The sequence below is a fragment of the Phyllobates terribilis genome, unplaced genomic scaffold (assembly GCF_046119375.1).
Source record: "Phyllobates terribilis strain yellow unplaced genomic scaffold, ASM4611937v1 Scaffold_21__1_contigs__length_20361869, whole genome shotgun sequence".
In the NCBI taxonomy this organism is placed as follows: Eukaryota; Metazoa; Chordata; class Amphibia; order Anura; family Dendrobatidae; genus Phyllobates; species Phyllobates terribilis.
Window position 1 is genome coordinate 1,228,225 of NW_027362781.1, and position 13,184 is coordinate 1,241,408.

Sequence of the window (13,184 nt, forward strand, 5' to 3'; positions counted from 1 at the left end):
AATAATGGAAGAGTTCCGAAGCATTTTTTAAAGTCAGTAGAATACCGTGAACAATGGAAGAGTTGTGAAGTATTTTTAAACGTCAGCGGAATTCCAGAACAATGGAAGTGTTCCGAAGCATTTTTAAATGTCAGTGGAATTACGAGAACAATGGAAGAGTTCCGAAGCATTTTTATATGTCTGCAGAATTCTGAGAACAATGGAAGTGTTCCAAAGCATTTTTAAATGTCAGCGGAATTCTGAAAACAATGGAAGAGTTCCGAAGCATTTTTAAACTTCAGCAGAATTCCGTGGAACAATGGAAGAGTTCCGAAGCATTCTTAAACTTCAGCGGAATTCCGAGAACAATGGAAGAGTTCCGAAGCATTTTTTAAAGTCAGCGGAATTACCGAGAACAATAGAAGAGTTGTGAAGCAATTTTAAGCGTCAGCGGAATTCCAAGAACAATGGAAGAGTTCCGAAGCATTTTTCAACATCAGCGGAATTCTGAGAACAATGGAAGAGTTCTGAAGCATTTTTAAACGTCAGCGGAATTTTGAAAACAATGGAAGATTTCCGAAGCATTTTTAAACGTCAGCGGAATTCTGAGAACAATGGAAGAGTTCCGAGGCATTTTTAAACTTCAGCGGAATTTTGAGAACAATGGAAGAGTTCCGAAGCATTTTTAAAAGTCCGCAAAATTCCGAGAACAATGGAAGAGTTGTGAAGCATTTTTAAACGTCAGCGGAATTCCGAGAACAATGGAAGAGTTCTGAAGCATTTTTAAACGTCAGCGGAATTCAGAGAACAATGGAAGAGTTCCGAAGCATTTTTAAATGTCAGCGGAATTCTGAGAACAATGGAAGAGTTCTGAAGCATTTTTAAACTTCAGCAGAATTCCGAGAACAATGGAAGAGTTCCAAAGCATACTTAAACTTCAGCGGAATTCCGAGAACAATGGAAGAGTTCCGAAGCATTTTTAAAAGTCAGGGGAATACCGAGAACAATGGAAGAGTTGTGAAGCATTTTTAAACGTCAGCGGAATTCCAGAACAATGGAAGAGTTCCGAAGCATACTTAAACTTCAGCGGAATTCCGAGAACAATGGAAGAGTTCTGAAGCATTTTTAAACATCAATGGAATTCCGAGAAAAAAGGAAGAGTTCCGAAGCATTTTTAAATGTCAGCGGAATTCCGAGAAAACTGGAAGAGTTCCGAAGCATTTTTAAACTTCAGCGGAATTACGAGAACAATGGAAGAGTTCCGAAGCATTTTTAAACTTCAGCGGAATTACGAGAACAATGGAAGAGTTCCGAAGCATATTTAAACTTCAGCGGAATACCGAGAACAATAGAAGAGTTGTGAAGCATTTTTAAACGTCAGCGGAAATCCGAGAACAATGGAAGAGTTCCGAAGCATTTTTAAACTTCACCCGAATTCCGAGAACAATGGAAGAGTTCCGAAGCATTTTTAAAAGTCAGCGGAATTCCGAGAACAATGGAAGAGTTGTGAAGCATTTTTAAACGTCAGCGGAATTCTGAGAGCAATGGAAGAGTTCCGAAGCATTTTTAATATTCAGCATAATTCCGAGAACAATGGAAGAGTTCCGAAGAATATTTAAACTTCAGCGGAATTCCGAGAACAATGGAAGAGTTCCGAAGCATTTTTAAAAGTCAGCGGAATACCGAGAAAAATGGAAGAGTTGTGAAGCATTTTTAAACGTCAGTGGAATTCCGAGAAGAATGGAAGAGTTCCGAAGCATTTTTAAATGTCAGCGGAATTCCGAGAACAATGGAAGAGTTCCGAAGCATTTTTAAATGTCAGCAGAATTCCAAGAACAATGGAAGAGTTCCAAAGCATTTTTAAATGTCAGCGGAATTCTGAAAACAATGGAAGAGTTCCGAAGCATTTTTAAACTTTAGCAGAATTCCGAGAAAAATGGAAGAGTTCCGAAGTATTTTTAAAAGTCAGCGGAATTCCGAGAACAATAGAAGAGTTGTGAAGCATTTTTAAGCGTCAGCGGAATTCCGAGAACAATGGAAGTGTTCCGAAGCATTTTTAAACTACAAAACTTCAGCAGATTTCCGAGAACAATGGAAGAGTTCTGAAGCATTCTTAAACTTCAGCGGAATTCCGAGAACAATGGAAGAGTTCCGAAGCATTTTTAAAAGTCAGGGGAATTCGGAGAACAATAGAAGAGTTGTGAAGCAATTTTAAGCGTCCGCGGAATTCTGAGAACAATGTAAGAGTTCCGAAGCATTTTTAAACTTCACTGGAATTCCGAGAACAATGGAAGAGTTCCGATACATTTTTAAACATCAGCGGAATTCCGAGAACAATGGAAGAGTTCTGAAGCATTTTTAAACGTCAGCGGAATTCTGAGAACAATGGAAGAGTTGTGAAGCATTTTTAAAGGTCAGCGGAATTTGGAGAACAATCGAAGAGTTCCGAAGCATTTTTAAAAGTCAGCGGAATTCCGAGAACAATGGAAGAGTTGTGAAGCATTTTTAAACGTCAGCCGAATTTTGAGAACAATGGAAGAGTTCCGAAGCATTTTTAAACCTCAGCGGAATTCCGAGAACAATGGAAGAGTTCTGAAGCATTTTTGAATGTCAGCGGAATTCCGAGAACAATGGAAGAGCTCCGAAGCATACTTAAACTTCAGCGGAATTCCGAGAACAATGGAAGAGTTCCGAAGCATTTTTAAAAGTCAGCAGAATACCGAGAACAATGGAAGAGTTGTGAAGCATTTTTAAACATCAGCGGAATTCCAGAACAATCGAAGAGTTCCGAAGCATTTTTAAATGTCAGCGGAATACCGAGAACAATGGAAGAGTTCCGAAGCATTTTTATATGTCTGCAGAATTCTGAGAACAATGGAAGAGTTCCAAAGCATTTTTAAATGTCAGCGGAATTCTGAAAACAATGGAAGAGTTCCGAAGCATTTTTAAACTTCAGCAGAATTCCGAGAACAATGGAAGAGTTCCGAAGCATTCTTAAACTTCTGCGGAATTCCGAGAACAATAGAAGAGTTGTGAAGCAATTTTAAGCGTCAGCGGAATTCCGAGAACAATGGAAGAGTTCCGAAGCATTTTTCAACATCAGCGGAATTCCGAGAACAATGGAAGGGTTCTGAAGCATTTTTAAACGTCAGCGGAATTACGAGAACAATGGAAGAGTTCCGAAGCATTTTTAAACTTTAGCGGAATTCCGAGAACAATGGAAGAGTTCCGAAGCATTTTTAAAAGTCAGGGGAATGCCGAGAACAATAGAAGAGTTGTGAAGCAATTTTAAGCGTCAGCGGAATTCTGAGAACAATGTAAGAGTTCCGAAGCATTTTTAAACTTCACTGGAGTTCCGAGAACAATGGAAGAGTTCCGAAGCATTTTTAAACATCAGCGGAATTCCGAGAACAATGGAAGAGTTCTGAAGCATTTTTAAATGTCAGCGGAATTCCGAGAACAATGGAAGAGCTCCGAAGCATACGTAAACTTCACCGGAATTCCGAGAACAATGGAAGAGTTCCGAAGCATTTTTAAAAGTCAGCAGAATACCGAGAACAATGGAAGAGTTGTGAAGTATTTTTAAACGTCAGCGGAATTCCAAAACAATGGAAGTGTTCCGAAGCATTTTTAAATGTCAGCGGAATTACGAGAACAATGGAAGAGTTCCGAAGCATTTTTATATGTCTGCAGAATTCTGAGAACAATGGAAGAGTTCCAAAGCATTTTTAAATGTCAGCGGAATTCTGAAAACAATGGAAGAGTTCCGAAGCATTTTTAAACTTCAGCAGAATTCCGTGGAACAATGGAAGAGTTCCGAAGCATTCTTAAACTTCTGCGGAATTCCGAGAACAATGGAAGAGTTCCGAAGCATTTTTAAAAGTCAGCGGAATTCCGAGAACAATAGAAGAGTTGTGAAGCATTTTTAAGCGTCAGCCGAATTCCGAGAACAATGGAAGAGTTCCAAAGCATTTTTAAACTTCAGCAGAATTCCGAGAACATTGGAAGAGTTCCGAAGCATTCTTAAACTTCAGCGGAATTCCGAGAACAATGGAAGAGTTCCGAAGCATTTTTTAAAGTCAGCGGAATTTCCGAGAACAATAGAAGAGTTGTGAAGCAATTTTAAGCGTCAGCGGAATTCCAAGAACAATGGAAGAGTTCCGAAGCATTTTTCAACATCAGCGGAATTCTGAGAACAATGGAAGAGTTCTGAAGCATTTTTAAACGTCAGCGGAATTTTGAAAACAATGGAAGATTTCCGAAGCATTTTTAATCGTCAGCGGAATTCTGAGAACAATGGAAGAGTTCCGAGGCATTTTTAAACTTCAGCGGAATTTTGAGAACAATGGAAGAGTTCCGAAGCATTTTTAAAAGTCCGCAAAATTCCGAGAACAATGGAAGAGTTGTGAAGCATTTTTAAACGTCAGCGGAATTCCGAGAACAATGGAAGAGTTCTGAAGCATTTTTAAACGTCAGCGGAATTCAGAGAACAATGAAAGAGTTCTGAAGCATTTTTAAATGTCAGCGGAATTCCGAGAACAATGGAAGAGTTCCGAAGCATTTTTAAATGTCAGCGGAATTCTGAGAACAATGGAAGAGTTCTGAAGCATTTTTAAACTTCAGCAGAATTCCGAGAACAATGGAAGAGTTCCGAAGCATACTTAAACTTCAGCGGAATTCCGAGAACAATGGAAGAGTTCCGAAGCATTTTTATAAGTCAGGGGAATACCGAGAACAATGGAAGAGTTGTGAAGCATTTTTAAACGTCAGCGGAATTCCAGAACAATGGAAGAGTTCCGAAGCATACGTAAACTTCAGCGGAATTCCGAGAACAATGGAAGAGTTCTGAAGCATTTTTAAACATCAACGGAATTCCGAGAAAAAAGGAAGAGTTCCGAAGCATTTTTATATGTCAGCGGAATTCCGAGAAAACTGGAAGAGTTCCGAAGCATTTTTAAACTTCAGCGGAATTACGAGAACAATGGAAGAGTTCCGAAGCATTTTTAAACTTCAGCGGAATTACGAGAACAATGGAAGAGTTCCGAAGCATATTTAAACTTCAGCGGAATACCGAGAACAATAGAAGAGTTGTGAAGCATTTTTAAACGTCAGCGGAAATCCGAGAACAATGGAAGAGTTCCGAAGCATTTTTAAACTTCACCCGAATTCCGAGAACAATGGAAGAGTTCTGATGCATTTTTAAACTTCAGCAGAATTCCTACAACAATGGAAGAGTTCCGAAGCATTTTTAAACTTCAGCGGAATTCCGAGAACAATGGAAGAGTTCCAAAGCATTTTTAAACGTCAGCGGAATTCCGAGAACAATGGAAGAGTTCCGAAGCATTTTTAAATGTCAGCGGAATTCTGAGAAAAATGGAAGAGTTCCGAAGCATTTTTAAACTTCAGCATAATTCCGAGAACAATGGAAGAGTTCCAAAGCATTTTTAAAAGTCAGCGGAATTCCGAGAACAATGGAAGAGTTGTGAAGCATTTTTAAACGTCAGCGGAATTCTGAGAGCAATGTAAGAGTTCCGAAGCATTTTTAAACTTCACTGGAATTCCGAGAACAATGGAAGAGTTCCGAAGCATTTTTAAACATCAGCGGAATTCCGAGAACAATGGAAGAGTTCTGAAGCATTTTTAAATGTCAGCGGAATTCCGAGAACAATGGAAGAGCTCCGAAGCATACGTAAACTTCACCGGAATTCCGAGAACAATGGAAGAGTTCCGAAGCATTTTTAAAAGTCAGCAGAATACCGAGAACAATGGAAGAGTTGTGAAGTATTTTTAAACGTCAGCGGAATTCCAAAACAATGGAAGTGTTCCGAAGCATTTTTAAATGTCAGCGGAATTACGAGAACAATGGAAGAGTTCCGAAGCATTTTTATATGTCTGCAGAATTCTGAGAACAATGGAAGAGTTCCAAAGCATTTTTAAATGTCAGCGGAATTCTGAAAACAATGGAAGAGTTCCGAAGCATTTTTAAACTTCAGCAGAATTCCGTGGAACAATGGAAGAGTTCCGAAGCATTCTTAAACTTCTGCGGAATTCCGAGAAGAATGGAAGAGTTCCGAAGCATTTTTAAAAGTCAGCGGAATTCCGAGAACAATAGAAGAGTTGTGAAGCATTTTTAAGCGTCAGCCGAATTCCGAGAACAATGGAAGAGTTCCAAAGCATTTTTAAACTTCAGCAGAATTCCGAGAACATTGGAAGAGTTCCGAAGCATTCTTAAACTTCAGCGGAATTCCGAGAACAATGGAAGAGTTCCGAAGCATTTTTTAAAGTCAGCGGAATTTCCGAGAACAATAGAAGAGTTGTGAAGCAATTTTAAGCGTCAGCGGAATTCCAAGAACAATGGAAGAGTTCCGAAGCATTTTTCAACATCAGCGGAATTCTGAGAACAATGGAAGAGTTCTGAAGCATTTTTAAACGTCAGCGGAATTTTGAAAACAATGGAAGATTTCCGAAGCATTTTTAATCGTCAGCGGAATTCTGAGAACAATGGAAGAGTTCCGAGGCATTTTTAAACTTCAGCGGAATTTTGAGAACAATGGAAGAGTTCCGAAGCATTTTTAAAAGTCCGCAAAATTCCGAGAACAATGGAAGAGTTGTGAAGCATTTTTAAACGTCAGCGGAATTCCGAGAACAATGGAAGAGTTCTGAAGCATTTTTAAACGTCAGCGGAATTCAGAGAACAATGAAAGAGTTCTGAAGCATTTTTAAATGTCAGCGGAATTCCGAGAACAATGGAAGAGTTCCGAAGCATTTTTAAATGTCAGCGGAATTCTGAGAACAATGGAAGAGTTCTGAAGCATTTTTAAACTTCAGCAGAATTCCGAGAACAATGGAAGAGTTCCGAAGCATACTTAAACTTCAGCGGAATTCCGAGAACAATGGAAGAGTTCCGAAGCATTTTTATAAGTCAGGGGAATACCGAGAACAATGGAAGAGTTGTGAAGCATTTTTAAACGTCAGCGGAATTCCAGAACAATGGAAGAGTTCCGAAGCATACGTAAACTTCAGCGGAATTCCGAGAACAATGGAAGAGTTCTGAAGCATTTTTAAACATCAACGGAATTCCGAGAAAAAAGGAAGAGTTCCGAAGCATTTTTATATGTCAGCGGAATTCCGAGAAAACTGGAAGAGTTCCGAAGCATTTTTAAACTTCAGCGGAATTACGAGAACAATGGAAGAGTTCCGAAGCATTTTTAAACTTCAGCGGAATTACGAGAACAATGGAAGAGTTCCGAAGCATATTTAAACTTCAGCGGAATACCGAGAACAATAGAAGAGTTGTGAAGCATTTTTAAACGTCAGCGGAAATCCGAGAACAATGGAAGAGTTCCGAAGCATTTTTAAACTTCACCCGAATTCCGAGAACAATGGAAGAGTTCTGATGCATTTTTAAACTTCAGCAGAATTCCTACAACAATGGAAGAGTTCCGAAGCATTTTTAAACTTCAGCGGAATTCCGAGAACAATGGAAGAGTTCCAAAGCATTTTTAAACGTCAGCGGAATTCCGAGAACAATGGAAGAGTTCCGAAGCATTTTTAAATGTCAGCGGAATTCTGAGAAAAATGGAAGAGTTCCGAAGCATTTTTAAACTTCAGCATAATTCCGAGAACAATGGAAGAGTTCCAAAGCATTTTTAAAAGTCAGCGGAATTCCGAGAACAATGGAAGAGTTGTGAAGCATTTTTAAACGTCAGCGGAATTCTGAGAGCAATGGAAGACTTCCGAAGCATTTTTAATCTTCAGCATAATTCCGAGAACAATGGAAGAGTTCCGAAGAATATTTAAACTTCAGCGGAATTCCGAGAACAATGGAAGAGTTCCGAAGCATTTTTAAAAGTCAGCGGAATTCCGAGAACAATGGAAGAGTTCCGAAGCATTTTTAAATGTCAGCGGAATTCCAAGAACAATGGAAGAGTTCCAAAGCATTTTTAAATGTCAGCGGAATTCTGAAAACAATGGAAGAGTTCTGAAGCATTTTTAAACTTCAGCAGAATTCCGAGAAAAATGGAAGAGTTCCGAAGTATTTTTAAAAGTCAGCGGAATTCCGAGAACAATAGAAGAGTTGTGAAGCATTTTTAAGCGTCAGCGGAATTCCGAGAACAATGGAAGAGTTCCGAAGCATTTTTAAACTTCAGCGGAATTCCGAGAACAATGGAAGAGTTCTGAAGCATTTTTAAACGTCAGCGGAATTTTGAAAACAATGGAAGATTTCTGAAGCATTTTTAAACGTCAGCGGAATTCTGAGAACAATGGAAGAGTTGTGAAGCATTTTTAAAGGTCAGCGGAATTTGGAGAACAATCGAAGAGTTCCGAAGCATTTTTAAAAGTCAGCGGAATTCCGAGAACAATGGAAGAGTTGTGAAGCATTTTTAAACGTCAGCGGAATTCCGAGAACAATGGAAGAGTTCCGAAGCATTTTTAAACCTCAGCGGAATTCCGAGAACAATGGAAGAGTTCCGAAGCATTTTTAAAAGTCAGCAACATACCGAGAACAATGGAAGAGTTGTGAATCATTTTTAAACATCAGCGGAATTCCAGAACAATCGAAGAGTTCCGAAGCATTTTTAAATGTCAGCGGAATTCCGAGAACAATGGAAGAGTTCCGAAGCATTTTTATATGTCTGCAGAATTCTGAGAACAATGGAAGAGTTCCAAAGCATTTTTAAATGTCAGCGGAATTCTGAAAACAATGGAAGAGTTCCGAAGCATTTTTAAACTTCAGCAGAATTCCGAGAACAATGGAAGAGTTCCGAAGCATTCTTAAACTTCTGCGGAATTCCGAGAACAATGGAAGAGTTCCGAAGCATTTTTAAAAGTCAGCGGAATTCCGAGAACAATAGAAGAGTTGTGAAGCATTTTTAAGCGTCAGCGGAATTCCGAGAACAATGGAAGAGTTCCAAAGCATTTTTAAACTTCAGCAGAATTCCGAGAACAATGGAAGAGTTCCGAAGCATTCTTAAACTTCAGCGGAATTCCGAGAACAATGGAAGAGTTCCGAAGCATTTTTTAAAGTCAGCGGAATTTCCGAGAACAATAGAAGAGTTGTGAAGCAATTTTAAGCGTCAGCGGAATTCCGAGAACAATGGAAGAGTTCCGAAGCATTTTTCAACATCAACGGAATTCCGAGAACAATGGAAGAGTTCTGAAGCATTTTTAAACGTCAGCGGAATTTTGAAAACAATGGAAGATTTTCGAAGCATTTTTAAAAGTCAGCGGAATACCGAGAAAAATGGAAGAGTTGTGAAGCATTTTTAACCCCTTCAGGACCCAGCCTATTTTGACCCTAAAGACCTTGGCATTTTTGTCAATTCTGACCAGTGTCCCTTTACGAAGTAAAAACTCTGGAACACTTCAACGGATCCTAGCGATTCTGAGATTGTTTTTTCGTGACATATTGGGCTTCATGTTAGTATTAAATTTAGGTCGATAATATTTGCGTTTATTTGTGAAAAAATCAAAAATATGGGAAAAATTTTGAAAATTTTGCAATTTTCAAATTTTGAATTTTTATTCTGCTAAACTAGAGAGCGATGTGACACAAAATAATTAATAAATAACATTTCCCACATGTCTACTTTACATCAGCACAATTTTGGAAAAAAAAAAAATTTTGGTAGGAAGTTAGAAGGGTTCAAAGTTCATCAGCAAATTTTCTTTTTTCGAGCAAAATTTGCAAAGCCATTTTTTTTAGTGACCACATCACATTTGAAGTCCCTTTGAGGGGTGTACATGACAGAAAACACCCAAAAGTGACACCATTCCAAAAACTGCACCCCTCAAGCTACTCAAAACAACATTCATGAAGATTATTAACCCTTCAGGTGCATCACAGGAACTAAAGCAACATGGAAGAAAAAAATGAACATTTTAATTTTTCTAACAAAATTTTTTTTCTAGCCTAAATTTTTTAATTTTCACATGGGTAACAGGGTAAATTGCATCCTAAAATTTGTTGGGCATTTTCTCCTGAGTAAACCAATACCTCATATGTGGTCATAAACCACTGTTTGGGCACACGACAGGGCTCAGAAGGGAAGGAGCGCCATTTCACTTTTTGATTGGAAAATTAGCTCCAAAAGTCAAATTGCGCTCCTTCCCTTCTGAGCCCTGCCATGCGCCCAAACAGTGGTTTATGACCACATATGAGGTATCGTTGTACTCAGGAGAAATTGCCCAACAAATTTTAGGATGCATTTTATCCTGTTACCTATGTGAAAATTTAAAAAAATAGGCTAAAAGAAATTTTTTGTAAAAAAAAAAAGTATTTTTAATTTTTACGGATTAATTTGTGCAGCACCTGGGGGTTCCAAGTGCTCACTGTGCATCTAGATAGGTGCCTTCGGGGGTCTAGTTTCCAAAATGGGGTCACTTGTGGGGGAGCTCCAATGTTTAGGCACACAGGGCCTCTCGAAACGCAACATGGTGTCCGCTAACAATTTGAGCCGAAATTGTTAGCGTACACCATGTTGCGTTTAAAGAGCTCCTGTGTGCCTAAACATTGGAGCTCCCCCATAAGTGACCCCATTTTGGAAACTAGACCCCCCAAGGCACCTATCTAGATGCATAGTGAGCACTTGGAACCCCCAGGTGCTTCACAAATTGATTCGTAAAAATGAAAAAGTGGAAAAAAAAATACTTTTTCATTTTTATGGATTAATTTGTGAAGCACCTGGGGGTTCCAAGTGCTCACTATGCATCTAGATAGGTGCCTTGGGGGGTCTAGTTTCCAAAATGGGGTCACTTGTGGGGGAGCTCCAATGTTTGGGCACACAGCGGCTCTCCAAAAGCAACATGGTGTCCGCTAACAAATTGTCGGCTCAAATTGTTAGAAGACACCATGTTGCGTTTGGAGAGCCGCTGTGTGGCCAAACATTGGAGCTCCCCCACAAGTGACCCCATTTTGGAAACTAGACCCCCCAAGGCACCTATCTAGATGCATAGTGAGCACTTGGAACCCCCAGGTCCTTCACAAATTAATCCGTAAAAATAAAAAAGTGTTTTTTTTTCCACTTTTTCATTTTTATGAATCAATTTGTGAAGCACCTGGGGGTTCCAAGTGCTCACTATGCATCTAGATAGGTGCCTTGGGGGGTCTAGTTTCCAAAATGGGGTCACTTGTTGGGGAGCTCCAATGTTTGGGCACACAGCGGCTCTCCAAAAGCAACATGGTGTCCGCTAACAAATTGTCGGCTCAAATTGTTAGAAGACACCATGTTGCGTTTGGAGAGCCGCTGTGTGGCCAAACATTGTAGCTCCCCCACAAGTGACCCCATTTTGGAAACTAGACCCCCCAAGGCACCTATCTAGATGCATAGTGAGCACTTGGAACCCCCAGGTCCTTCACAAATTAATCCGTAAAAATAAAAAAGTGTTTTTTTTTCCACTTTTTCATTTTTATGAATCAATTTGTGAAGCACCTGGGGGTTTCAAGTGCTCACTATGCATCTAGATAGGTGCCTTGGGGGGTCTAGTTTCCAAAATGGGGTCACTTGTTGGGGAGCTCCAATGTTTGGGCACACAGGGACTCTCCAAACGCAACATGGTTCCAATTTGTTAGTGGACACCATTGTGTAGTGTATGTCAGGTTGGTGTGCGGTGTGGTATATTGTAGTGTATACACCACACACACACACACACACACTACAACACACACACCAACCTGACATAGCCTACTAAGCTGAGTACGCCCTAGACTGGGATGAGTGGGACGGGCGGGACATTTTGTGTGCTGTGTGCGTGTGTAAAAAAAAAAAAAAAAAAAAAAAATCAAAACTTTATTATAGTGTGAGTGTACGTGTGTGTGTGTGTGTGTGTGTGCTTGGTGTAACCTTCTGCAGTCACGTGTGGGGGCTGTCAGGCGTACGGGGGCTGTCAGGCGTACGGGGGCTGTCAGTCGTACGGGGGGGCTGAAGAGATGGAGGAGCCAGCAGCTGCAGCAAGGGGGGTGATCACTGGGGCAGGAGCCGGCAGCAGCAAGGGGGGTGTTCACTGGGGCAGGAGCCGGCAGCAGCAAGGGGGGTGATCACTGGGTTTGCGGGGGGGGGGGGGGGTGATCACTGGGATGGGGGGGTGCACACTGGGGATGGGGAGTGAACACTGGAGACAGGGGGGGTGAACACTGGGGACAGGGGGGGTGAACACTGGGGACAGGGGGGGTGAACACTGGGGGGGTGAACACTGGGGTCAGGGGGGGTGAACACTGGGGACAGGGGGGGTGAACACTGGGGACAGGGGGGGTGAACACTGGGGACAGGGGGGGTGAACACTGGGGGAGGGGTGATTATTGGGAGGTGGGGGGTGATATCACTGGGACTGGGGGATGGTGGGTTTGATCACAGGAGCAGGGCATTTACACTGAGCCTGCTGCTGCTGTGATCACAGTCCACCGGCTGTCAGAAGGAGAGCAGCAGCCGGTGGATGAAGACGTGGGAGAGGGAGCAGAGGGAGCGGAGGTCGGGGTGCAGGTATGAAAGTGGAGGGGGGGTCGGGGGTGGAGGGGGGGGCAGGGTGGAGTGGAGGGGGGGTCGGGGGGGAGCGGGGGCAATACTACCTGATGCAGATCAGCGGCGGCAGCAGGCGATCAGCGGCGGCAGCAGGCGATCCACGGGGGGGCAGCAGGCGATCCACGGGGGGGCAGCAGGCGATCCACGGGGGGGCAGCTGCAGAGGGTCCACGGGGGGGCAGCAGCAGAGGGTCCACAACGGCCGGCACCCGATCCATGGACGGGCAGTTGCGGCCATCATTAAAAACTCCCTCCACATCTGATTGGGGCTAGTATCCATGTGACGCTAGCCCCCCAATCAGATCTGGGGGGAGGGGGGGACAGAGGTGACACTCCCCCCAGCCAATGGCTGATGCTGTAAGCATCAGGCCATGCCCAGATTTAAATATTACACCAATTTTCATTGGTGAAATATTTAATTCATACCGATTGGCAGTTTCATTAAAAGTGAAAATGAAACAGCCAATCGGAGGGGTCCCAGGCACGGGGGGGGTTAATCCACCCCCCGGGGGGTCGACTTCAGGATGTCCAGTTGCAGTAGCAACTGTAACATCTGAGCGACCCCGCTCGCAGGCGCTGAAGGGGGTCTTTCCCTCCATGTCACAGACGCTGTGACATGGGTCGGGAACGAACTGTTTTCCATGTCACAAACGGTGTGACAAGGGTCGGGAAGGGGTTAAACGTCAGC